This window comes from Metopolophium dirhodum, chromosome 4 (assembly GCF_019925205.1).
Source record: "Metopolophium dirhodum isolate CAU chromosome 4, ASM1992520v1, whole genome shotgun sequence".
Lineage (NCBI taxonomy): Eukaryota > Metazoa > Arthropoda > Insecta > Hemiptera > Aphididae > Metopolophium > Metopolophium dirhodum.
Window position 1 is genome coordinate 10272499 of NC_083563.1, and position 27540 is coordinate 10300038.

General features: G+C 29.3%; 1 pseudogene; it reads left to right on the top strand.

Annotated features, from left to right (window-relative positions):
* The first annotated feature begins 22226 nt into the window (after positions 1-22226).
* LOC132942914 (uncharacterized) lies at positions 22227-27302 on the top strand (annotated as a pseudogene).
* The last annotated feature ends 238 nt before the right edge of the window (positions 27303-27540 follow it).

The window sequence follows — 27540 nt, forward strand, 5'->3', positions numbered from 1 at the left end:
ATATAATATTATTGATGGGTTAATAGGTTGATAACTATTATGTAGGTAGGTACAGTTTTGTACGTTCAATGTATCGTTCTTAATTGATAAAGTAGCTAAATGAATCAAATGATTTTGTCGAGGGGTGGGGGGGAGGATATGGCTGATTTTTTAACATGCACTATTTCAAGGGCTCTTAATCTAAGGGACGCACCACTCTAAGGAGGAGTGACACAATTTCGTAAGGGGGGGGGGGGGCGTTAAAATGTTTAAAAAAACACGAATTTATTTAGTTATTTTGTTATTTAGGTAATACATATTAATTAATAGGTATTTCTTAATTTTTTTTTAATATTTTATTCGAAACATAAAAATTAATATTAGGTATTTATTATTGGTAGGTTTATATAATATCTGTAGACTGTAACGCATAGGTCATTAGAATATTGTAGAACATTTTACTGCATAAGATGCGTGTTATTTCAGAAATGGTATTCGTCAGTGAAAATTTTCAAACTGGGAATAATATATCATAAGCAGATTGAAATGTGTGAACGTTTCAGTGCTTCGAAGACTAAGTTTCGTAGCAGATTTTGATTCCGTCACGGGGTATGTATTTTCTTATTTCTCAGTAGGTTTTTTTTTATTATTGTTAATTGATCAAAGGATGTATTGTCCGAAATTTTTCAATATTTGTATTGTAATTATACTGGTATAACACTATTCCGGCTATCAATCAAGTCGTGTTAAAAATTAGAAAATTGGCGAGGTTTGTTATTTTTTTAAGTAATTCTTTCGAGTAGGAAATTCGCTCAATGATATTTAAATATTTTCACCGATAATCAAGTACGATGACTTGTAGGTAACTAGAGACTGAGTGAATATGAATTAGGAAGTGTGTGATATGGCGAAGATAAGGAAATGGGTCAACAGGGTTTCAGAAAGTTTGGTGTATGAAAGGGAAAGATGAAAAAGAAATGTAAGGTTAGGGTAGGTAAGTGGAGTGAGGGTAGCAGATATGAGAATAATAAGTTAGGTGTTAAGGTACAAAAGAGGATAGAATAAGAAATTAATTAATTAAGGGTAGTGTACATATTGTAGTGAAAACAAGAGGGAATAGGTTTAGGTGGTTTGGTCACTGTATGATAAGAGATAGTGAGAGTGGCTATAGAAGTTAATTTAGGGGGGAAATGAGGGGCGAGAAGACTGAAGAAGGGATGGATAGACAGAATACCGATCATATGGAGGAGTGGAATGAGAGTGGCTGAACCTGTACCTATATAGCTGTGAGAGACGGGGGAAGAAAAAGTGTAAAGGTAGAATAGTTATGTTAACAATGCCGAATGCGTAGGAAAAGATCTTGAATTGCAAAGGCCCTATTGACTCTTTGGCTTCAACTAACCATAGGTTTACCTAACTAACCTTCTTATGACTCATTAGGACACTTTGAATAAAAAGATCCCGAGTTGCAGGTTGCCGAACTTAAGTGTTTGATTATCATGTTGATCCTTTAAATTGTTGACACCTTAATCCATGCTATGGATGAAGCCCATAGATAATAAAGATATGGATAATTGTTCCCCTCGAAGACCGCTGATAAGACCATTATGTCCTATCCATATCTTTATTATCAATGATGGAGCCATACCCAGCTCACTCGTGTAAACTTGTTGCTGGTTGGGATGTCAGCGCACTATTTGTTTTCCATCTTTGACCCATGCGTAGCATACCAAATGTACGATTAAAAAAACACTAAAATGATTGTGCGTGGGTCAGAGAGAAATAAATGGTGCGCTAAAAACTGACATCCTCATTAGCAGGGCTGTGAATTTAATGCAATGAAAAAGTGTTAAATATTTGTCTGCATGAATGGAGTAAAAACAGGCAAATATATGCACTGAAATATTCAAAAATATGTACTTAAAATTCAAAAAAATACTGAATGAAAACGTTTTCATTAAAATTTTTTTAAATTAATAAATAATAATTCAAATTGGTTTACAAAAAAAATTCTTTATTTACACACTTGGTAGGTGGGTATGTAGGTAGGTAACGTATGAACCGAAAATATAAAAACATTTTAAGAAAATAAGCATAAATACAAAGAAATCATGAAAACATGAAATTAAATTAACCAATAAAAAAAAAACGCATATTGGTAACGGTGTTGTAATAATAGGGATCTCCCCAATAAAATACGTACTAATAGTTCAAACAAATCATAAAAGCCAACTGTAATAAATATTAATTATTATAAATTAAAAAAAACTATCAACTATGGACCGTGACATAATATAGGTATTTCTATATTTTTAGCTCCATAATTTCTGTTAAAATATTAGGAAAATGTATTAAGTACCGTAAAAGTGCTAAATTTGAGCTATTACTTAAAATATTATATTCATAACAAATTATCATAGAAGGTTAGTTACTGTTATTCCACATACCTATTATAGTATAATTTAACTACAACATTCTAGTAGAGTCTAATAAAATTTGGTTCCACGACTTTGATCATGCAAACTTTAAATACTAAACTATGGGTCTGAAATTTAGTTTATATAGATCTACATAATCCAAAACATATATTGCTTCAAAATATAAAAATAAATTGTCTTGTAAATCACACAGTCTCTCTTCAACTTTAAATTTTTCTTCAAATTATCTGCAAAATATAAATGTTTAGTAAATTGGAAGACTTGATTAAGTATTTAATTATTTATCTAAAAGAGATGTGCCGGGTTGCCACATTACTATATCGAGGGGCCATGGTGCAAGTGTCGTCCATAAATATCATAACATATATTATATTAGAAATACAAACTTAATATTTCACTAACAGTAAATATTATAAAAAAATATTACGAAATGTACTATACTCATATTATATTATGATTGTATTAGTTACAAACTCTTGAATTAAGAGTTATGTGTGAGGATTTAATTGATTTCCTAAAAGGAAATGCCTCAAGGTCGCCTCAGTAAGTTGAGGGACCGTAGTGCTGTCCACCAATAAATAAAGTCCCCGAAAAAAAAAAACGATTAATTCAAATATAGAAGGTACTTATATCATATACTTTTATCAAAGTATGATTGTGTTAGCCACAGTCTTGTGTAAATGATATTGTCTTATGTTTTCCCAATCTAACTATACAAAATACTGAAAATTAATGAAATCACAAATATTAGTACAATAGGGAGACTGTGCATTGATTTACAAATGTGTCTTAAATTTACTTTTTGCATAGAGAATAATATGAAGGTGGGCTGGGCTTTTAATATCAGAGTATGGGGGACAGGGCTGGGAATTCATATTATGAATTGAAATATTTAAATAATAATAGAGATTCGTTGATCGCTTTTATGTGCTTCAAATTGTTTACACGAGTGAGTATGGCTCCATCATAGATAATAAAGATATAACATAATGGATAGGACATAATAGTCTTATCAGCGGTCTGATCTTCGAGGGGAACAATTGAGGCCAACTCGAGTATCGACTATCAATATAAAGGAGCCTCAATTTCCTTCCCCTCCGGGAACGCGGCCTCAAATGTATTTAACATAGGCGTGGACTATCCATATTTTTATTATCTATGGGCTTCAACCATAGCATGGATTAAGGTGTCAACAATCGAAGGATCAACTTGATAATCAAACACTTAAGTTACAGGTTGCCGAACTCGGGATCTTTTTATTCAAAGTGTCCTAATGAGTCATAAGAAGGTTAGTTAGGTAAACCTATTGTTAGTTGAAGGTATGGTGATGATAGACGACTACCATCACTGGTCGTGAGCTTTGCGATGATTTTTTCCTACTAACCATCAAGGTATTCGTTATTGTAAACATAACAATGAAAGAAAATATTTAAATATTATTAATTTGGTTATGTTAGGTTAGGTTAGGTTAGGATAGGACAGGAAATTAGACGTTAACTAATTATCATGGTTTTTAACACGTACATTTCACCAGCCCCCCCCAAACATAATTTTTGACATTTTTTTTTTGCAAAACATTAGTGTGCCATTAGTGTGAATTTGTGTGACTATTTTCAGAATTTGTGCGATACTGGTTTAACCGTAAATTCAAAAATATATATGGGGGGCTGTAGAAATGTTCCCCAGCCCCCCATCATAGAAAAAATTACAATTTTCAAAATTTTCTTTTGCCAAACATTAGTGCGCCATTAGTGTGAATTTGTGCGACAACAACCAGAATTCGTGCGACACCCGTTATACTCGGAAAAATCGTTTTTCCATTTTGAGCATTTCCCCAGCCCCCCATCATAGAAAAAATTACAATTTTCAAAATTTTCTTTTGCCAAACATTAGTGCGCCATTAGTGTGAATTTGTGCGACAACAACCAGAATTCGTGCGACACCCGTTATACTCGGAAAAATCGTTTTTTCCATTTTGAGCATTTCCCCAGCCCCCCATCATAGAAAAAATTACAATTTTCAAAATTTTCTTTTGCCAAACATTAGTGCGCCATTAGTGTGAATTTGTGCGACAACAACCAGAATTCGTGCGACACCCGTTATACTCGGAAAAATCGTTTTTCCATTTTGAGCATTTCCCCAGCCCCCCATCATAGAAAAAATTACAATTTTCAAAATTTTCTTTTGCCAAACATTAGTGCGCCATTAGTGTGAATTTGTGCGACAACAACCAGAATTCGTGCGACACCTGTTGTACTCGGAAAATTTTGAGCATTTCCCCAGCCCCCCCCCCCCCTCTCCACCCATTATGGAAAAAATTACAATTTGCAAATTTTTCTTTTGCCACCATAAATTTTTGCGCTGTCTTCCAGGTAAGTCGAAATATTAAATTTTAACATTGGATCTAAATCAAAAATTTTCATATTCAGTCATCACCAATATTACTTAATGTATTCAGATATAAAATAAGACCTTTTATATATTGCATGCTTGTTTAGAAAATAATATCACATTATTGTACTTTCAGTATGATTTTAAATACGATTTTTTTAAATTTTATTTTTAACAAATCGTTGTGGTAGGTCTTATTAAATTTAAATAATATGTAAATGTACAAACTATAGACAACACAATATTATATCAATGAATCAAAATAAGGTTTCTAAAATTATATACCTATGTAATTTATCTTTTTAATTTAAGCTAAATTAATTTTGTTATTTACAATTAAAATAATGAATTCATAAATACTTTCTTGATACTTAGTAAAAATAATTATATGGCCTGTGCCAGAGTAAGGTAATGTGTGCCCGATCCACTGCGACCTCTTATATCGGCTATGCGCGCCTTGCTCTCAACATTGTCTTTCCGATATAAATCTAAGAACATCAATGCTTGGCCTGGTATGCATTATTTTGTTTGTAGGTTTATTCAACCTGGATTCGTCTAATATTTTCGCAAGACACATAGGTAATTATAGTGTTATATTAAAGCTGTAAGGATTGGTTTTGTGTAGGTATTTGAATTTATTAAACATAATATTAGCGTAATATTTGTATTCTCTATATTTTTCCTTTTAATATGATAACAAATTTTTATTATTGATAATATTTGACACAACTTTAATTTAAATTGTATTAATTAAGAACTCAATATATCAAATTTTTTTCGGTATCGGTCAGCTTGTAAATTATAAGATCCATGTGGGAAGCCAGTTTCACTAGCTCCACTCGGTAACGGGGGATTTTTAGAATACACATTTTGCGTAAGATACAATGGAAAGTAAAAATTATTGTGGTCTTGCCAGGTTACTCGAAATAGAGTTAAAATGTTTTAATTGGTTGATAAAATGTATATAATTTCGTCAGTGAAGTAGCAGAACACTGTTTTCTAGTTGTATTTTCTTTTGTTAATTAATTGATTACCTATATTTAAAATTACTAATAAGATTTTTTTTTTATAAAATAGACCGTACTATGTTTATTGAATCCATAATGGTAAATTTATAATTACTGATACAGTGAAATTAGTTGGTAACTTAACTACTTACGTGTTAGTGCAATAATTGCAGTGCATGTATGTATAATGAATAGATAGAAAATCCAACATTACAATAAAAGATGAGTATAAATATGACATTTATCTTATAAATTATATTAAATTTGGCAACTTTATACAATGGTGACATCGTATTTTAGTATTTAATACGCGCAATGTAAACCAATAAGGTTCGCGCTTGGCGAACGCTTGGCGTTCAATGTTTGGCAAAAGAAAATTTTGAAAATTGTAATTTTTTCTATGAGGGGGGCTGGGGAAATGCTCAAAATGGAAAAACGATTTTTTCCGAGTATAACGGGTGTCGCACGAATTCTGGTTGTTGTCGCACAAATTCACACTAATGACGCACTAATGTTTGGCAAAAGAAAAATTTGAAAATTGTAATTTTTTCTATGAGGGAGGGCTGGGGAAATGCTCAAAATGGAAAAACGATTTTTCCGAGTATAACGGGTGTCGCACGAATTCTGGTTGTTGTCGCACAAATTCCCACTAATGGCACACTAATGTTTGGCAAAAGAAAATTTTGAAAATTGTAATTTTTTCTATGATGGGGGGCTGGGGAAATGCTCAAAATGGAAAAACGATTTTTCCGAGTATAACGGGTGTCGCACAAATTCTGGTTGTTGTCGCACAAATTCACACTAATGGCGCACTAATGTTTGGCAAAAGAAAATTTTGAAAATTGTAATTTTTTCTATGAGGGGGGGCTGGGGAAATGCTCAAAATGGAAAAAACGATTTTTCCGAGTATAACGGGTGTCGCACGAATTCTGGTTGTTGTCGCACAAATTCACACTAATGGCGCACTAATGTTTGGCAAAAGAAAATTTTGAAAATTGTAATTTTTTCTATGATGGGGGGCTGGGGAAATGCTCAAAATGGAAAAACGATTTTTCCGAGTATAACGGGTGTCGCACGAATTTTGGTTGTTGTCGCACAAATTCACACTAATGGCGCACTAATGTTTGGCAAAAGAAAATTTTGAAAATTGTAATTTTTTCTATGATGGGGGGCTGGGGAAATGCTCAAAATGGAAAAACGATTTTTCCGAGTATAACGAGTGTCGCACGAATTCTGGTTGTTGTCGCACAAATTCACACTAATGGCGCACTAATGTTTGGCAAAAGAAAATTTTGAAAATTGTAATTTTTTCTATGATGGGGGGCTGGGGAACATTTCTACAGCCCCCCATATATATTTTTGAATTTACGGTTAAACCAGTATCGCACAAATTCTGAAAATAGTCACACAAATTCACACTAATGGCACACTAATGTTTTGCAAAAAAAAAATGTCAAAAATTATATTTGGGGGGGCTGGTGAAATGTACGTGTTTTTAACACGTTCTTAAAGACTGCCAGCTAGAGTTGTACCAGTATAGTTATTAAAAACTTAAATACAGCCTACATTAAATAATGATTTTTTTACCACAAAAAATTATAAAATGTATTTTAAAATATAACAAAATATTATTTTATTAGGATTTTATAAGATTTTCAATATACTTATGAGTTTTTGTAAATATAAAATGTATAAAATCAATAGTTTTAATTTAATATATGGTTTTGTGTTTTAATATCCTATAGTCAAAGAATTCTCAGGGTTTTCTTGCCACATTTTTTTACATTGTACAAAATCTAATTTTTTCCGCACATATTTCCAAAGACTAAGACAGATATCTGACTATGTTTTTATTTGCATTTAGACTTTATAGTTTGTAATTTAATATTGACTGTAGAACCAGCCAAACACAATATTATTTTATATTAAACATTATTATATGTCCTTCATAAATTACAATCACATACTAAAGCCCGTGAAGGACCTTTTTCTCATTTAATTTTTTTGCATCCTTTATAAATTACATTTTCTAATACATATATTACGGTGATACACCTCTGATCATAATAACTATTCGTTTATTTTAATGTAAACAACGCACACAAATGTTTTCTGTTTAAGATTCTGGAGATATTAGTTTGAAGTTCGTAATGTGTATTCCTACACTAAAATTTTTTTAAAATTTTTTTTTGTTTTCTGAAATGCATTTTCCTGCGGGCGCCAACACCTCCCTTCAATTTTTATTTATGATTTTCATTGTAGACAAATTTTTTAAACATTGACAATCTGGTACCCCTTGAATAATCCTTCTTTAATGAACTAATTATTTTGAATAGTTTTTTCTGTTTAAGATTTTGGAAATTTTACTTAGAAGTTAGTAATGTGTATTCCTACACTAAAATTTTTTTTAAATTTTTTTTTGTTTTCTGAAATGCATTTTCCTGCGGGCGCCAACACCTCCCTTCAATTTTTATTTATGATTTTCATTGTAGTGAAATTTTTTAAACATTGACAATCTGGTACCCCTTGAATAATCCTTCTTTAATGAACTAATTCTTTTGAATAGTTTTTTCTGTTTAAGAGTCTGGGCATTTTAGTTTGAACTTTGTAATGTGTATTCCTACACTAAAATTTTTTCAAAATTTTTTTTTGTTTTCTAAAATGCATTTGCCTGCGGGCGCCAACACCTCCCTTCAATTTTTATTTATGATTTTCATTGTAGACAAATTTTTTAAACATTGACAATCTGGTACCCCTTGAATAATCCTTCTTTAATGAACTAATTCTTTTGAATAGTTTTTTCTGTTTAAGAGTCTGGGCATTTTAGTTTGAACTTTGTAATGTGTATTCCTACACTAAAATTTTTTCAAATTTTTTTTTTGTTTTCTAAAATGCATTTGCCTGCGGGCGCCAACACCTCCCTTCAATTTTTTTTCATGATTTTCATTGTAGACCAATTTTTTAAACATTGACAATCTGGTACCCTTTGAATAATCCTTCTTTAATGAACTAATTATTTTGAATAGTTTTTTCTGCATATGAGTCTGGGCATTTTAGTTTGAACTTTGTAATGTGTATTCCTACACTAAAATTTTTTCAAAATTTTTTTTTGTTTTCTGAAATGCATTTTCCTGCGGGCGCCAACACCTCCCTTCAATTTTTTTTTATGATTTTCATTGTAGACAAATTTTTTAAACATTGACAATCTGGTACCCTTTGAATAATCCTCCTTTAGTGAACTTATTATTTTGAATAGTTTTTTCTGTTTAAGATTTTGGAAATTTTAGTTAGAAGTTTTTAATGTGTATTACCAAAATATAATTTATTAAAATTTTTTTTTGTTTTCTAAAATGCATTTGCCTGCGGGCGCCAACACCTCCCTTCAATTTTTATTTATGATTTTCATTGTAGACAAATTTTTTAAACATTGACAATCTGGTACCCCTTGAATAATCCTTCTTTAATGAACTAATTATTTTGAATAGTTTTTTCTGTTTAAGAATCTGGGCATTTTAGTTTGAACTTTGTAATGTGTATTCCTACACTAAAATTTTTTCAAAATTTTTTTTTGTTTTCTAAAATGCATTTGCCTGCGGGCACCAACACCTCCCTTCAATTTTTTTTTATGATTTTCATTGTAGACAAATTTTTTAAACATTGACAATCTGGTACCCTCTGAATAATTTTTCTTCAATGAAATAAATATTTTAGATAGTTTTTTCTGTTTAAGATTTTGGAGATATTAGTTTGAAGTTCGTAATGTGTATTCCTACACTAAAATTTTTTCAAAATTTTTTTTTGTTTTCTAAAATGCATTTGCCTGCGGGCACCAACACCTCCCTTCAATTTTTATTTATGATTTTCATTGTAGACAAATTTTATAAACATTGACAATCTGGTACCCTTTGAATATAATCCTTCTTTAATGAACTAATTATTTTTTAATTATTTTTTTAAAATTTTTTTTTGTTTTCTGAAATGCATTTTCCTGCGGGCGCCAACACCTCCCTTCAATTTTTATTTATGATTTTCATTGTAGACAAATTTTTTAAACATTGACAATCTGGTACCCCTTGAATAATCCTTCTTTAATGAACTAATTATTTTGAATAGTTTTTTCTGTTTAAGATTTTGGAAATTTTAGTTAAAAGTTTTTAATGTGTATTACCACAATATAATTTATTTAAATTTTTTTTTGTTTTCTAAAATGCATTTGCCTGCGGGCGCCAACACCTCCCTTCAATTTTTTTTCATGATTTTCATTGTAGACCAATTTTTTAAACATTGACAATCTGGTACCCTTTGAATAATCCTTCTTTAATGAACTAATTATTTTGAATAGTTTTTTTCTGTATATGAGTCTGGGCATTTTAGTTTGAACTTTGTAATGTGTATTCCTACACTAAAATTTTTTTAAAATTTTTTTTTGTTTTCTGAAATGCATTTTCCTGCGGGCGCCAACACCTCCCTTCAATTTTTTTTTATGATTTTCATTGTAGACAAATTTTTTAAACATTGACAATCTGGTACCCTTTGAGTAATCCTCCTTTAGTGAACTTATTATTTTGAATAGTTTTTTCTGTTTAAGATTTTGGAAATTTTAGTTAGAAGTTTTTAATGTGTATTACCACAATATAATTTATTTAAATTTTTTTTTGTTTTCTAAAATGCATTTGCCTGCGGGCGCCAACACCTCCCTTCAATTTTTATTTATGATTTTCATTGTAGGCAAATTTTTTAAACATTGACAATCTGGTACCCCTTGAATAATCCTTCTTTAATGAACTAATTCTTTTGAATAGTTTTTTCTGTTTAAGAGTCTGGGCATTTTAGTTTGAACTTTGTAATGTGTATTCCTACACTAAAATTTTTTCAAAATTTTTTTTTGTTTTCTAAAATGCATTTGCCTGCGGGCGCCAACACCTCCCTTCAATTTTTTTTCATGATTTTCATTGTAGACCAATTTTTTAAACATTGACAATCTGGTACCCTTTGAATAATCCTTCTTTAATGAACTAATTATTTTGAATAGTTTTTTCTGTATATGAGTCTGGGCATTTTAGTTTGAACTTTGTAATGTGTATTCCTACACTAAAATTTTTTCAAAATTTTTTTTTGTTTTCTGAAATGCATTTTCCTGCGGGCGCCAACACCTCCCTTCAATTTTTTTTTATGATTTTCATTGTAGACAAATTTTTTAAACATTGACAATCTGGTACCCTCTGAATAATTTTTCTTCAATGAAATAAATATTTTAGATAGTTTTTTCTGTTTAAGATTTTGGAGATATTAGTTTGAAGTTCGTAATGTGTATTCCTACACTAAAATTTTTTCAAAATTTTTTTTTGTTTTCTAAAATGCATTTGCCTGCGGGCACCAACACCTCCCTTCAATTTTTATTTATGATTTTCATTGTAGACAAATTTTATAAACATTGACAATCTGGTACCCTTTGAATATAATCCTTCTTTAATGAACTAATTATTTTTTAATTATTTTTTTAAAATTTTTTTTTGTTTTCTGAAATGCATTTTCCTGCGGGCGCCAACACCTCCCTTCAATTTTTATTTATGATTTTCATTGTAGACAAATTTTTTAAACATTGACAATCTGGTACCCTTTGAATATAATCCATCTTTAATGAACTAATTATTTTGAATAGTTTTTTCTGTTTAAGATTTTGGAAATTTTAGTTAGAAGTTTTTAATGTGTATTACCACAATATAATTTATTTAAATTTTTTTTTGTTTTCTAAATTGCATTTGCCTGCGGGTGCCAACACCTCCCTTCAATTATTTTTCATGATTTCATTTCTAGCTAAATTTTTTAAACATTGACAATCTGGTACCCTCTGAATAATTTTTCTTCAATGAAATAAATAATTTAGATAGTTTTTTCTGTTTAAGATTTTGGAAATTTTAGTTAGAAGTTTTTAATGTGTATTCTAACAATAAAATTTTTTCAAAATTTTTATTTTGTTTTCTAAATTGCATTTGCCTGCGGGCGGCAACACCTCCCTTCAATTTTTATTTTTGATTTTCATTGTAGACAAATTTTATAAACATTGACAATCTGGTACCCTTTGAATATAATCCTTCTTTAATGAACTAATTATTTTGAATAGTTTTTTCTGTTTAAAATTTTGGAAATTTTAGTTAGAAGTTTTTAATGTGTATTACCACAATATAATTTATTTAAATTTTTTTTTGTTTTCTAAAATGCATTTGCCTGCGGGCGCCAACACCTCCCTTCAATTTTTATTTATGATTTTCATTGTAGGCAAATTTTTTAAACATTGACAATCTGGTACCCCTTGAATAATCCTTCTTTAATGAACTAATTCTTTAGAATAGTTTTTTCTGTTTAAGAGTCTGGGCATTTTAGTTTGAACTTTGTAATGTGTATTCCTACACTAAAATTTTTTCAAAATTTTTTTTTGTTTTCTAAAATGCATTTGCCTGCGGGCGCCAACACCTCCCTTCAATTTTTTTTCATGATTTTCATTGTAGACCAATTTTTTAAACATTGACAATCTGGTACCCTTTGAATAATCCTTCTTTAATGAACTAATTATTTTGAATAGTTTTTTCTGTATATGAGTCTGGGCATTTTAGTTTGAACTTTGTAATGTGTATTCCTACACTAAAATTTTTTCAAAATTTTTTTTTGTTTTCTGAAATGCATTTTCCTGCGGGCGCCAACACCTCCCTTCAATTTTTTTTTATGATTTTCATTGTAGACAAATTTTTTAAACATTGACAATCTGGTACCCTCTGAATAATTTTTCTTCAATGAAATAAATATTTTAGATAGTTTTTTCTGTTTAAGATTTTGGAGATATTAGTTTGAAGTTCGTAATGTGTATTCCTACACTAAAATTTTTTCAAAATTTTTTTTTGTTTTCTAAAATGCATTTGCCTGCGGGCACCAACACCTCCCTTCAATTTTTATTTATGATTTTCATTGTAGACAAATTTTATAAACATTGACAATCTGGTACCCTTTGAATATAATCCTTCTTTAATGAACTAATTATTTTTTAATTATTTTTTTTAAATTTTTTTTTGTTTTCTGAAATGCATTTTCCTGCGGGCGCCAACACCTCCCTTCAATTATTTTTCATGATTTCATTTCTAGCTAAATTTTTTAAACATTGACAATCTGGTACCCTCTGAATAATTTTTCTTCAATGAAATAAATAATTTAGATAGTTTTTTCTGTTTAAGATTTTGGAAATTTTAGTTAGAAGTTTTTAATGTGTATTCTAACAATAAAATTTTTTCAAAATTTTTATTTTGTTTTCTAAATTGCATTTGCCTGCGGGCGGCAACACCTCCCTTCAATTTTTATTTTTGATTTTCATTGTAGACAAATTTTATAAACATTGACAATCTGGTACCCTTTGAATATAATCCTTCTTTAATGAACTAATTATTTTGAATAGTTTTTTCTGTTTAAGATTTTGGAAATTTTAGTTAGAAGTTTTTAATGTGTATTACCACAATATAATTTATTTAAATTTTTTTTTGTTTTCTAAAATGCATTTGCCTGCGGGCGGCAACACCTCCCTTCAATTTTTTTTTACGATTTTTATTGTAGACCAATTTTTTAAACATTGACAATCTGGTACCTTTTGAACGATCCTTCTTCAATGAAATAAATATTTTAAATAGTTTTTTCTGTTTAATTTTCTGGGCATTTTAGTTTGAACTTTGTAATGTGTATTCCTACACTAAAATTTTTTCAAAATTTTTATTTTGTTTTCCAAAATGCATTTGCCTGCGGGCGCCAACACCTCCCTTCAATTTTTTTTCTTGATTTCATTTCTAGCCAAATTTTTTAAACATTGACAATCTGGTACCCTCTGAATAATTTTTCTTCAATGAAATAAATATTTTAAATAGTTTTTTCTGTTTAAGATTTTGGAAATTTTAGTTAGAAGTTTTTAATGTGTATTACCACAATATAATTTATTTAAATTTTTTTTTGTTTTCTAAAATGCATTTGCCTGCGGGCGCCAACACCTCCCTTCATTTTTTTTTTTTATGATTTTAATTGTAGACAAATTTTTTAAACATTGACAATCTGGTACCCTTTAAATAATCGTTCTTTAATGAACTAATTATTTTGAATAGTTTTTTCTGTTTAAGATTTTGGAGATTTTAGTTTGAAGTTTGAATGTGTATTCCCACAATATAATTTATTTAAATCCATACAGAATAATCTCCTACATGTCTTGGATACATGCATATACCAGTTACTGCAGCTTACTAAAATTGGAAAAAAAAACAACTATATTAATTAAATTATTTTGAAAATTGTATTCAATTAATGGCTCAATATCATATAAAAAATCAATGAAAGTAAAATAGTAACCAATCAACATTATTCATAGTCCCAACACATAGTTTATCCCAATATATAATATAGCAAACATCGTTGTGTTATAGTTGTGAACCTATAGCGTATACTTGTATTATTTATTATTATCTATGCCTTATGGAGAAAAATAAAATATAGGTAATCATGTAAACTTTTTAATATTATGAATAATTAGTAACTCCATCATCATTAACCATTACTATAAAATTTAACACTAAGGACCATATAGTCAATGCTTAAGAATAAGTACTGCTTAAGTAAATTTTGGTAATTTAAAAACTAAAAAAATTGTGATAGTAACTAAAAGCAATGCTTGTTGTAGGTCTCGATGATCCTTAGTTTAAGTAACACTATTTCTTTTCTTAGTCTAAAGTCTCGTGTATGAATCTCGTTTGAGTCATAAGTAGGTATAGCTTAAGCAATACTTATTTTTAAGCATCAGCTATGATAATGGCCCTAAACATAAAATATCAGATATTAAATCCACATCTGACTGCAACTTTGTAAGATAAATAATAATTGTTTTAATGTATCTGTTAAGTTGTTTCAGATGTATCACAACCAATAAGTAATACATTATAGGAATTTTAATACTATACAGAACATACATGATTTGAGTTATGAAGGTTTGAATGTGTTTTTTGTAACTTGTAAATGGCATATTAAGTTTAACTTGGATTTGCAATGATTTTAATTCTTTGTAGATACATTTGACCTAGAAATAATACACTGTTGTATAACAAAAAATTTAAAGAATAGGCAAGCAGATTAGAAACACCGACCATTTAAATGGAATCTCCATAATATTCTCCATCGACAAACTTTAGATTTCACCATTTCTCGTTCTCCTATGTGGGATTAATCTCATCCACAAACAGACGACCACAATAGTTCTGAGTTGAGTACATACCTAATGGCTAATATTATATTATATATCTGTCATTTACTAATTCACAATACGTTTATACCTATTGTCTAGCGTTAGTAAATTTCAGGACATGTCATATAACAGTATTATAATTTATGACAAAATACATTTAGTTATAATAATTTTCGAGACGTATAATACGTCATAAACTTTGATGATTGAGTTCATCAATTATATAAACAATTGTTCATATTTAACACTAAATAGATTTATTATCGATGTGATTTTATGAATAGGTAACTATTTCTAGGAAAATTACTGACATAGAAAGTTGTATGTTACTGGCGTAATTACCAAATGCGAATTAACGTATAAATATGTAATAGTTTTTAAAGTTCAATAAATCTATAAGTTGTAGCTGATAACGTTTTCATAAGATAATATTATACTTTTAAGTTCCCAAACGTTTCGGTTTAGGCCCTTCTTTCCTTGAGTCACCCCCCCCCCCCTAGTTGTATTTTGGAAAATATTTAGTTTTTGTATGGCGTTTCTGAAACTCGAGATTTGTATAGTTTGGGGGTCGGTGATCAAATTCGGTGTCAGGTGTCGAGACCATAGGAGCCGTTTTTTCTCCATCTTTTGGGGCTTCGGAAATTTAAAATTTGCGTTTTTCGGGGTTTCCGGTACGGACACTTAGATTTTGGGAGCGGCGAGCCGTTTTTTGTAGTCGGACGTTATAGAAGACTTTGCGCTGTATCGATGGATACCAAGATCGAGGTTATCCCACTTTTGGTTCGGGAGTTATGATTTTTCAAGTGTTTTTTGTACTTAAAAAATTACGTAGTTACGTGTATTTTGGATTTTAGGTTTTCGTTTGATCAGTACGAAAATCGAGATTCCTTTCTTTTGGTGTACGAGGATTTAAAAAGGCTCTATGGTTGAAGTACGTGCGACCATCATTTCGCCCGTAATCGGAGTAGCAAAAAGTTGAAAAACGCAATATGTGATTACTCGTATAGCCAAACATTTCCTTATGGTATACGTATGTATGACGTTTTATGTAATAATTGTTTTGAACTTTTTTTTCATACTTATTCTGGTAGGCGTGTTGCTCATTATTTATTAATGTAAATCGATAGGCATATAAGAATAAAATATTAAAACCTATAAAATAATAGGTCAATTAACTCCAGGCTTTATTGTAAGGATTTTTTCCAACTGCACAAATAAAATATATGTTACAGTAATAAGTGGGGGCTCTACACTAAATACTATATTTAAACTATAAAAAAAAACTTTACACGAAAAATTGTCAAACTAATTTTATTATGAATTATTTAGTAAACAAATAGTTATTAAACATAATAATAATAATATATTTAAATATATTTATGGATGAAAATTGTTTTTTAAAATAATCTGTTTTTGGAATGCTTTTCTGCTGTATTATTCTCAATATCTTGTAAATCCCTTTTTACACCTTGAGTTTGAGATGCTTCTGCGAACACTTCTTTGAACCAACTTTGTTCGCGTGCCTTAGGAGTCTCTTTTACTCGGAGACTAGTCTCATTTGTCCACGATAAAACTGCATCTCTTGGGTCCCATAAGGATAAAGGTGGCATGTTGAAATGAACAAATAAATATTCGTTCTCCGACTCAACGAGCAAATTTTGTCTATCAGCAGATTTTAAAATGTTACTTGTGCTGATGAGACGCTCTACATCTGCACTATGTGGTTTAGCAGCGAGAACTCGAGAAAAAATAGTTAGTATGGTGTTAAATGATCCAGATTTAGAAAGATGTTGAACAAAAGAGGCCATAGACATTTTTCGTAGGTTCTCGATGTTACTAACTTCTTGAATTTCTTCATATTCGAGTACAAAATTTGATAAGTCTAAATTCCTCCCAATTAACTTATGTACTTTTTTTAATTGGTCTTGTGTCAATGAGCCTAAACTAATAAATGGCTTAAGAACTTGTACTAAATGTCAATTCGGTCTAATAAAAATTGGCTAAACTCTCCACTAATTCATTACAAACAGAAGTGACATTTCGTGAATCTGTAACATATAAATGATGTTGGGTTCTCCTCTTCTTAAGGGTATCAGCACCAGTTAACTGAATACCTTTTAATTTATTTTCTTTCAATTGAGATTCAAGCGAATTCACCCATCCACCAAGTAAATCATTTGTACATAATGTTCGAAGCCGTTTAACAACAAACTCTGTCTCTTTCGTCAAATCTAAAATAGTTATAAAATCACTTTGTATTTTTTGTTGGTATCGACTGAAAATTAGTAGTGTATCTGCTAAAAAGCATAATAAACGCAAATTATCAATGTTGGTAAAAAATTTTAAAAAACCTTTTGATTCTTTTTCTTTAGAGGTTTGAAAAAATAGAACAAGAGCATGCCAAGATACAAGAACAGAGTTCACAAGGGAAAACTAAAATTCAGTCCAGCGTACTTGGAAAAATTTTGGGATTCTTAAGAGCTTGCAATCGTTTACTTTGGCAATATTCTCAAGTTCTCTTGATCGGAGAGCCGATGTATGGAAAAATGTAGATAAACCTGTTAATGTTAAAACTAAATGCTGTACTTCGGAAACTGAATTACTTGTATCTGATTTCAATTCTCAGTATTTCATGTACTACGTACTACGTAGTAAAATAATATAAATATAAGATAACACATCATGCAAAATTTAAATAATTTTGGAAATCTAATTTTTGTTGTATTTCTCAAGTGCACATATTCGCTTAGCCAACTGCACATTTTATATTTCCTAATGCACAATTAGTGTCCTACTGCACGTTACAATAAAGCCTGATTAACTCTAATATAATATTTGAGCTAACAAGTAACAACACAAAATTGGATGTACATTTTCAAAAATTAGCTCCTTTAATATGGGTCGTATCGTTTTGAAATCTTTGAGGTTCAATGCAGTGACACCTTTAGATCAAATTTCTGTTCTCGAAAAAGCCGCGTCTCGTATTTAAGTTTGAGAAATTGGTAAAACTAAATTTCCCGCTAATTTTTTTTTTTTAAAAATTCAAATTTTGATCACAACATTTACCCCTTAATAGTAGAGTTAATAAACTTTTAAAAACTGGTAACTGGTCTAGAGACGTTTCTGCTTTGATCCTCGAAAGTTTTAAAAAGATAGTACTTTTTTTGAAGGATTTGGGTTTTTCAAAATCGTAATATATTGAGAAAACCTAAGACCTACAATATTGATCGTATCGTCTTGAAATCTTCGAGGTTCAATGCAGTGACCCCTCTAGATCTAATATCTGTTCTTAAAAAAATCACGTATCGACCTTAAGGCTGGATAATTGACAAAAGAAAATTTCCCGCCAATTTTTTTTTTGAACAATTCAAAATTTTGAACCTTAATTTACCCCCTTAATATTTGAGTTTAAAAAACTTTTACCAGATGACAAATGATCTACGCACGCTTCTGCTTCGATCCTCGAAGGTTTCATTAAGATAGGACTTTTATTGAAGGATTTAGGTTTTTAGATAGGTTTTTCAAATTCGTATTTTATTGAAAACCTAAATCATTCAATATAAGTGATATCGTTATGAAACCTTTAAGGATCGAAGCAGTCAACCCTCGAGATCAAATTTCTATTCTCAAAAAAGTCGCGTACCGACCTTAAGTTTGAAAAATTAACAAAAGAAAATTTCCCGCTCAATTTCATTTTTGAATAATTCAAATTTTGAACACGTAATTTACCCCCTTAATAATTGAGTTAATAACCTTTTAAAAACTGGAAACTGGTCTAAGATCGTTTCTGCTTCGAACCTTGAAGGTTTCATAAACATAGGACTTTTATTGAAGGATTTGGTTTTTTCAAAATCGTAATATATCAAGAAAACCTAAAAACTTCAATATTGATCGTATCGTCTTGAAATCTCTGAGGTTCAATGCAGTGATACCTCTAGATCAAATTTCTGTTATAAAAAAAGCTGCGTATCGTATTTAAGTTTGAGAAATTAGCAAAACAAAATTTCCCGCCATTTTTTTTTTTTGAAAATTCAAATTTCGATCACAACATTTACCCCATTAACAATTGAGGACTTTTATTGAAGGATTTAAATTTTTTAATATGTTTTTCAAATTCTTATTATATATTGTGACGTCCAACGCAAACGATACTACCATAGTTTATAATTGTACTAGCAGGTACCGGAGAGCGTGAAATGCGACGAGATAGATAAGAAATACTATCCCCCGCGCCTCAGTCTCCGCCGTACTGCACCACCGTTCCGGCAGTCGCACACACGCTCCCCTCCTAGTACCCACAGCCCAGAGTACCGGCCACTCACGTTATCTGTACGTATGTGGTGCCCCCCTCCCTCACCTGTCGTGTTCCGTGCCACCAAAGGTCGCAAAGAACTGACCGACACCAGCAAAAGCCATCACTACCTTTTTTCCCGTCTGAGCTCCCGGTACCATGAGCGAGTAGCACGCGTTTCGCTGATGCGCCGAGGGGCGGCACGGGAAAACACACTAATTTACTGATAACGTTTTGGGTACATCTTTATTACTATTCTCACCGTGGCCGGTACTTATTTAGGGTATTATTATTATTATTATATTATTATTATTGTACTTGTTGTTATTGTGGTACATTATTGTTGTCCTCCCGCCGGTAAACCGCTCCGTCGGAGCCGTGTGGTGAGTAGTGTTTATGTTTTATATTATTATTATTAAAATGTATTATTATTATATTTATAGCTTTACTTTGACCGAGTTTTATGCCTTCGGCTTTCTCGGCACCAACTTAATACAAATTTATTCAAATAAACTCATATATATATATATCTTTCCCCAAATTGAGGTGTTATTATTTCACCGTCGGTCACCTGTCCTATTACTGGGTCAAATGTATTCACGTTCTTAAATAATAAAAAAAAAATCCACGGCACTCCGGCTTTCGGGTCTCGGTCCGTGGTTGGCGACCGTGAAATGTTCGAGGCGGCCACATGACTCTCGAGAACATGACAAACATGATCGAGCAGTCACAATATATATTCAATATAAGTCCTTTCTTTAATAATAGCAGTATTTCCTATTTAACAAGTTTTTGAAACCAAAAGATTTACAACATCTAGGCATATTTTAAATGATACTTATATTTACATTTTTCTAAATCTAGTATTAACAATATTTTTATGTTTAGATACAAGTAATAATAAACATTATTTAAATAGCTTTTCAAAATTATACACATAATATCAGAATACTTGCACAGTTTAGAAACTTTAATAGAAATTAAATTAATTAATTTATAGTTACTTTTAGTTATGTTAAGTGAACATCATAAGTAAACCCTCAACTCTCAATACCATAAGTAATAATTCATTGAACCAGTGAAATATAAATTATTCTCGATTGTATTTTATCAAGTATAGTACTAGGATTACGAAAAATGTAGTAAATGTTTTTAGTTACCACCTAGGTAACAGTAAAAGAATTTTTAAAAAATATTTATAAACAAATTATGATGTAATATAAAATAATAAAAAAAAGATAATGGGTACTTAATTTTTAAAACCACCCTAGGTAACAGTACAAGGAAAATAAAATACACGTCACTAGATAACAATTAGAAAAGTAATTTCAATTTTCAAGTTTCAAAGTACCTACTAAGGCAAAGTGCATTTATAAAAACTGAATCTTCGATTGAATAATTTGAGCTTATTTGAGGTTGGTTAGGTTCTCTAGAGGTCATTTTCCGAAATTCTCAATAGTTTTTCCAAAATTTGGGATAAACTGCCAAAAAATAGTAAATAATTTGTTTAACTTGTTTGAAATTGATTTTAATTATTTACTATTTAGTTGCAACTCCAAAAATAATTGTGCTACCTAGAGACTTAACTTACATTTTAACAATTTTTAATTCATCATTGCTTTCAAATTTAAATTCATCTATACTTTAAACCATACACCTATAAACTAACTATGCATAGAACAGGTACATCAAGGATGACGCAAAAGGAGAATGCAGACATGCATTTAGCTACAGGTATAACATTGAAGGGTAACTAAAGTCAATAATATTTTTTAATATAAAAAAGTAATATAATATTAAGTTTGATAAATAATAAATATGTCATAGTATTATTGTAATTTGTTAAAATCATAATTATATAAATATATATTTACTCATCATGGTGTTGGAATGAAGTTAACAGTAAAAAATGAATTAACAGGGGTCAGCCATTGTCCATATTTCTTACAAACACAAATATTACTGAAAAAGTGGCAGTAAATTTATGTTTGCTCACATTATATAGGTACTTATATACATTGTCCCTTATGGACTATATTGTTTTTGTGTTATACAGCATTATTTTTATAAGGAGAAAAGAATACCCATTGTAATAAGTAACAACAAATATGAATTTTTATTTTTGTTTCTAAATATTATATAAATAAATAGATTAGTTTCTTGCGCCAATATGAATTGTGGAATTGTAAAGTTAAAAATAATCAAATTAAATTTATTTTATGAATATCTACTAAAAATTTACTACAAAAATATCCAAAGTAGTATTTAAATCTGAGAATAATGGCATCATACATTCATACCTTTTCAATAAATATAGTTAGGTTTGTTTGGCACATTTCACATATTATTATATATTAAATTTATTTCTTATAGCATAGCATAGCAAGTATACTTTCACTAATATTAAAGCTGCCATTTAACTCCAAAAATTTAAATAATAATACTAGTAATCGTGAGTATGTACCTACTGTGAAAGTGTGAAGTATAAAGCATATAATAGAGATAAAGTATTGGTATAAAGTATAAAGTTAAAAGTATTAAAATTAAAATTTAAAATATGAATATTATATATTATGATTAATGATCATTGATCAATAAATGATAAAAACCTAACTTCACCGATTAAAAGGCTAACTAAACAGGGTTTTATTTTATAGAAGGCAAAATTTCTCGCTATACATTTTTTCAATCATATGAAATAGATTTTTTCATTTTTGATTTATTCGCTGGTCAACGCCGCGGGAATTGGGATTTTTTCTAACTTTTGTAGGTTGGCATAAGCATTATTTTTTTTTTCTTATCAAGTTCGCTGTTATTAATTGTTATCAAAATCGGGAAAACTGTTGTAGTTTTACTCGTCCCTCCCCAAGTAATAACACACACAGGCCTACCGCTAACTATCATCTATTAGTAATAAGTATTCAGTAATCAGTAATCACTGTACGAATATAAAAATAAATACGCTACTCATTAGTCATTCAGTATTCGCCTATTTCGACTTCGACTAAAAACACGGTTAGGTCAAACTAACGCGAGTATTTTCGGTTTTGAATTCGACTGTCTGTCCATTTTCTGTCAACACGAGACTAGGTATATTCAAATAGTAATATCTCGAACAGAAAATTCTTTTCTACATTTGAATTTTGTTGATCAAGTAAGTGGTTACCTATCTAAATTATTAAAATATGTGTAATATTATATTTAATTAGAATAATTTTTCAGGTTTAATATCATGAATGAGAATGTTTTGATGAAATGGCCCAGCATTAATAAATATTTTGAACAGCTTGAGAGTGACCGTCAAAATAATTTATTATTTAAATGTTTGTTGTGTACGCCAAAAATTAAAAAAATATCAACGTCAAAATGTTCAAATTCCAATCTAAGAACACATATTAAAGTAAGTACAGCAAATTTGTGTTCATTAGAACCATCCTTGTGTTACTAGCTTATGTATAGTAATTAGAGTAGGTAACACTAGTATTGAGAAATCAGTAAGTTAACCTATTATAGTATTATCAAACTTAAAATTAAGAACGTTATTTCATATTTGTGTATTTTCTGATATTTTGATTTATACCTTTGATATTTTGTAACTGGTATGTCGTAGGTACCTATTAATTATTATTATAATCTATAAAAAAAAGACAACATTGTTAACTTTCTTGTCTTATAATTTGTAAATTACATTAAAATGGTTAAATGGTAAATAGTGGTCCAAGTTGGACTAAAAATGTGTAACATAATTTACAAAAAGGTGGATAAGTGGATGTCGCCTCTGATGTACAGTAGGTTACAAGTGGGTCACTGTAATGGATGGTGTTAAATTTGAATTCAATGATATAATATCATTGTATAAGAAAAACGATTCTGAGCGAAAACGGTCAGTCAGCCTATGATTTTACCAAGTATATTTGATGATATTATTATGAATAAAGTAATTTTTATATAACCTATTTACGTGGAGCCTGTTTTAAATTTTCAATCTTTAGCCATAAAAGTTAAACATTTTATACATTTTTAACCACAAAATAATTAATAAATTATAAATTTGATAAATGTTGTCAAAATTTGAACTTTAAATGCTTATAAACAAAAATTGTTGCCTATGTATTTTTAATATTTTTCAACTGCTATTAAGAACGATATATCAGGAGCCTTATATTAAATTTTCACGCTTTTTTACCCAACAAATAAAATTTTATTGATATTTATAGAAAAAAAAACTAAAAAAAATGAAAACTGACAATGTCCGTAAACAGCTTAAAAAGAGTCAAAGTATTTGGAAAATTTTATGGTGTATAGAAAATGCTTATATAAACATTCAGTGAAATTTTCAAGTATCTACAGTCATTCGTTTTTAATTATAAGAAAATAAGAAAATTGTTACATGAGAAATCGAGTAAATATCAAATGTTGTAAAAAATATAAATTTCAGACGCTCATAAAAATTTAATTTAAGTTTCTTGTAGACATTTTTTTTTTTGATAAGGGTAGACAAACTTATGAGTAATCTTATGTTACATTTTCAAATCTTAGATTTAAAAATAAAAATTTTTATGAATTCTTAACTCAAAATAATTTGCTAATTTTTGTGATTTTTCCGTATTTTGTCAAAATTTGAACTTTAAATGCTTATAAATAAAAACTGTGACTAAGGATTTTTAAATTTTTTCATCTGCCTTTGAAAGAATAACTTAGGAGCCTTCTATTAAATTTTCAAGCTTTTTTACTCAACAGATAAAATTTTATTGATATTTATAGAAAAAAAAACTAAAAAAATTGAAAACTGACAATGTCCGTAAACAGCTTAAAAAGAGTCAAAGTATTTGGAAAATTTTAATGGTGTATAGAAAATGCTTATATAAACATTCAGTCAAAATTTCATGTCCCTACGGTCATTTGTTTTAGAGTTACACCAAAAACCAAAATCGATTTTCTCGAAAACAGATTTTGCGTAAAAATTCCCTTTTTCCTTAATTTCTCTTTTGTTTTTCATGTTGCTTTTGAAAACTACTGGGAAATTTTTACTTTTGACCCCCCCCCCCCCCACCCAAGTACCAACTAGATTCACTTTCCTATCAGAAAAGTTACTATTGAAGAAAATCCAAGCACTTTTACTGTCCTAAAAGGTGATGACAGACACAATAATAAAAAAAAAATAAAAAAAAACACATCATTGTAAAATCAATACATTCATTGCTTCGCTCAAAATCTAAAATGTATGTAAGATTAGAATAATTTATACTACTATTGTGTATAGAGTAGTACATTTTACTCACATTCAAACATATTTCGTCATACATTTTTATATAAACATCTCATTCAATGAGTACTTGTGCAAGTTTTTGGACGTCAGCAAAATGATAGATATCAAACATAAAATCAATTCTTACATTTATAATTTGATGCTCCGTCACTACTTAAGTGATTTTAAATATTGTTAAGATAGCAACTGAATATATATTTCACATAAATTAAATGATAAGTGACTGTTATGAAGTAAGACTATAACTATAACATAATATTTTTGGCTGAGTTGGCCTGTTTGACGATTTAGTAAAATATTTCAGTTTAAAAATATATTTTATAATATATCACTTTAAAATTAAAATATAAAAAGGCCATCATACAAATACAAATACAAATTATATTTTTAGCTTTATGTTTGATTATAATAGATCAAGTTAATTTAAATTTAACACTAGAGCTAACAGCATAAGTTTTGTTCTAGTGAATGCAAACTTGCTATGTTTTAAAGAAAGAGAAAACAAATGTCAAATAGTGCGCTGACATCATCCTAATATTTAATGTTTTTTTATATAGCTTATACATCCCAACGACTTGGATAATTTTAATAACAGTGCAAAGAAGAGGTCAAACAACAATTTAAATCAATGCAGTAAACAATTGAAGATAGAAGAAGTTGGGAAAATATCTGTGAAAAAGTTGACTCAAGCTGATTTGATGCTGCAAATTGCAGCTTATAGTTAGTACGGTGTCTCTTTTTTCTTTTATAGATCACCCTGCATTTTTAAGACACTGTAAAATTACTAACGATAAAGTTCCTGTTTCAAGAAGAACATTAATGCGCAATGTTCAATGCATTTATGAACAAATGATTTCACAACTAGTAAATGACTTGGAAAACATAAAATATGTGTGCTTAACAGCTGATTGTTGGAGTATATTTCACAGGTTAGAGCATTCAAAATAATTGTGTTTTTTTTTCGTATATTATATTTATTAATTTTTATTATTGTAGATCATACATAGGCTTTACTGTACATTGGATTGATCCTCAAACGTTACATTGACATTCTAAAGGACTTGCTTGCAGAAGAATGGTTGGTAGACATACATATGATAATATTGCAGAAGCTATTGATAAAATACTCAATGAATTTAAAATTAATAAAAAAAACTACTCTCATAGTTACAGACAATGCTGCAAACTTTGTTAAAGCTTTCAGGTATTATTTAATTATTTAGTATTTGTTATAACTTAATAGTTAGATGATGCTACAACCCACATGTGTTGTTTTCGTCTTACTAACGTAAAACATTGTAAATTTAGAGACTGTAGAGTTGTTAGTTTTAATATTACAGTAAATTGACCTTTTATAAAATTTAAAGGTAAAAATATTATTTATTATCTCTCGTAGATTTTTTATATTTTATTTTTAGAGCAAGTAATGACCATAAGTAAACGCTTAAAATTAAAATATAAAAAAAAACCGACAAGAGGTAATAAATAATTTCTTACCTTAAATTTGATAATAAGTCAATGTATTGTAATATTAAAATTAACAACACTACACAGTTTATGCTCCTCAATGCTAATTTGCTATGTACTATGTAGTATTGTAGTATGTTAGTAAAACGGAGCCAACACATGTGGGTGCAGCATCCTCTTAATGGGTTAATAATACCTAGGTAATTAAAGATATTTAGAGTATATTTTATACCAACATAATTCAAAATAATATGTTAAGTTGTTTCTAATTAACTATAATAATTTTTATTTGCGTTATTACATTATTTATCTACTTTGTGATATTACTATAATAACTAATAAGGTATATTTTAATAAAGATTATCTTTTTTAGAGTATTCAATAATGATAATGGTGATAATACACAGGAGAATGCTGACTCTGATGAACTGGAAAACTCAAGATTAATCGAAATTTCTGATGTACTAGATAATGAAAATATAGAGAAAACATTTAATTTCTCATTACCTCCGCATCAGCGCTGTGCAGCTCACACATTAAACTTAATAGCAACAGGAGACATTCTAGAAGCTGAGAATGATACCACATACAAGACAATTAGTAGACGAGTTTTTAGCAAATGTCAATCAATATTTAATAAACAAAACCAATCAACGTTAAGTGCAGACAAAATCAAAGTTATTCTTGATTGTTATCTTATAACACCTAATGTCACAAGGTAAATATTTAATAATTGTTTTAAATATTAAATAAAACTCATTTAAACAACTTATTAATTTTGGTTACTTATACTTTATTACTTATACGTCTAGATGGAATTCGTATTATGATGCAATCAATTGTATTGTGGAAAATATTGATAAAATAGATGAAATTTGTATCAAATTAGAATTGGTTACGTTTTCAAGACCACGAGAAGTTGGATTTTTTAAAAGAGTATTGTAGAGTAATTATTATTTTTATATATTAATATACATTTCTGTAGACTAGTTAACTTTATTACCTACTGATTTTATTATTTTAGGTTATGAAACCATTACTTAAAGCATTAGATGTATTACAAGGAGATAAATCTGTTTATCTGGAATTTCTCCTCCCAACAATTAATGCGGTTCATAAGTCGTTAAACGGACTAAACAATATTGTCTTCTGCAAACCTCTTATTTTAGCTTTGAAAAGGGGGTTAAATAAAAGGTAAAACACTAGTATACATATTTAATACATAACATGAATATACATATATTTTAACTTTATTTTTTAATGATTAATATTTATTTGAATTTTAAATTATTTACTTATGTCATAAAACTGAAGAACGTATAGGAGTTTGTTTTTAATTTTTTATTAATTAAAATTGTCAGTATCTACTGCTTTGTGATGTCGCAATTCAACTTGTCCTAAATTTGCTCAATAAATTCTAGACACTGAATGAGTGT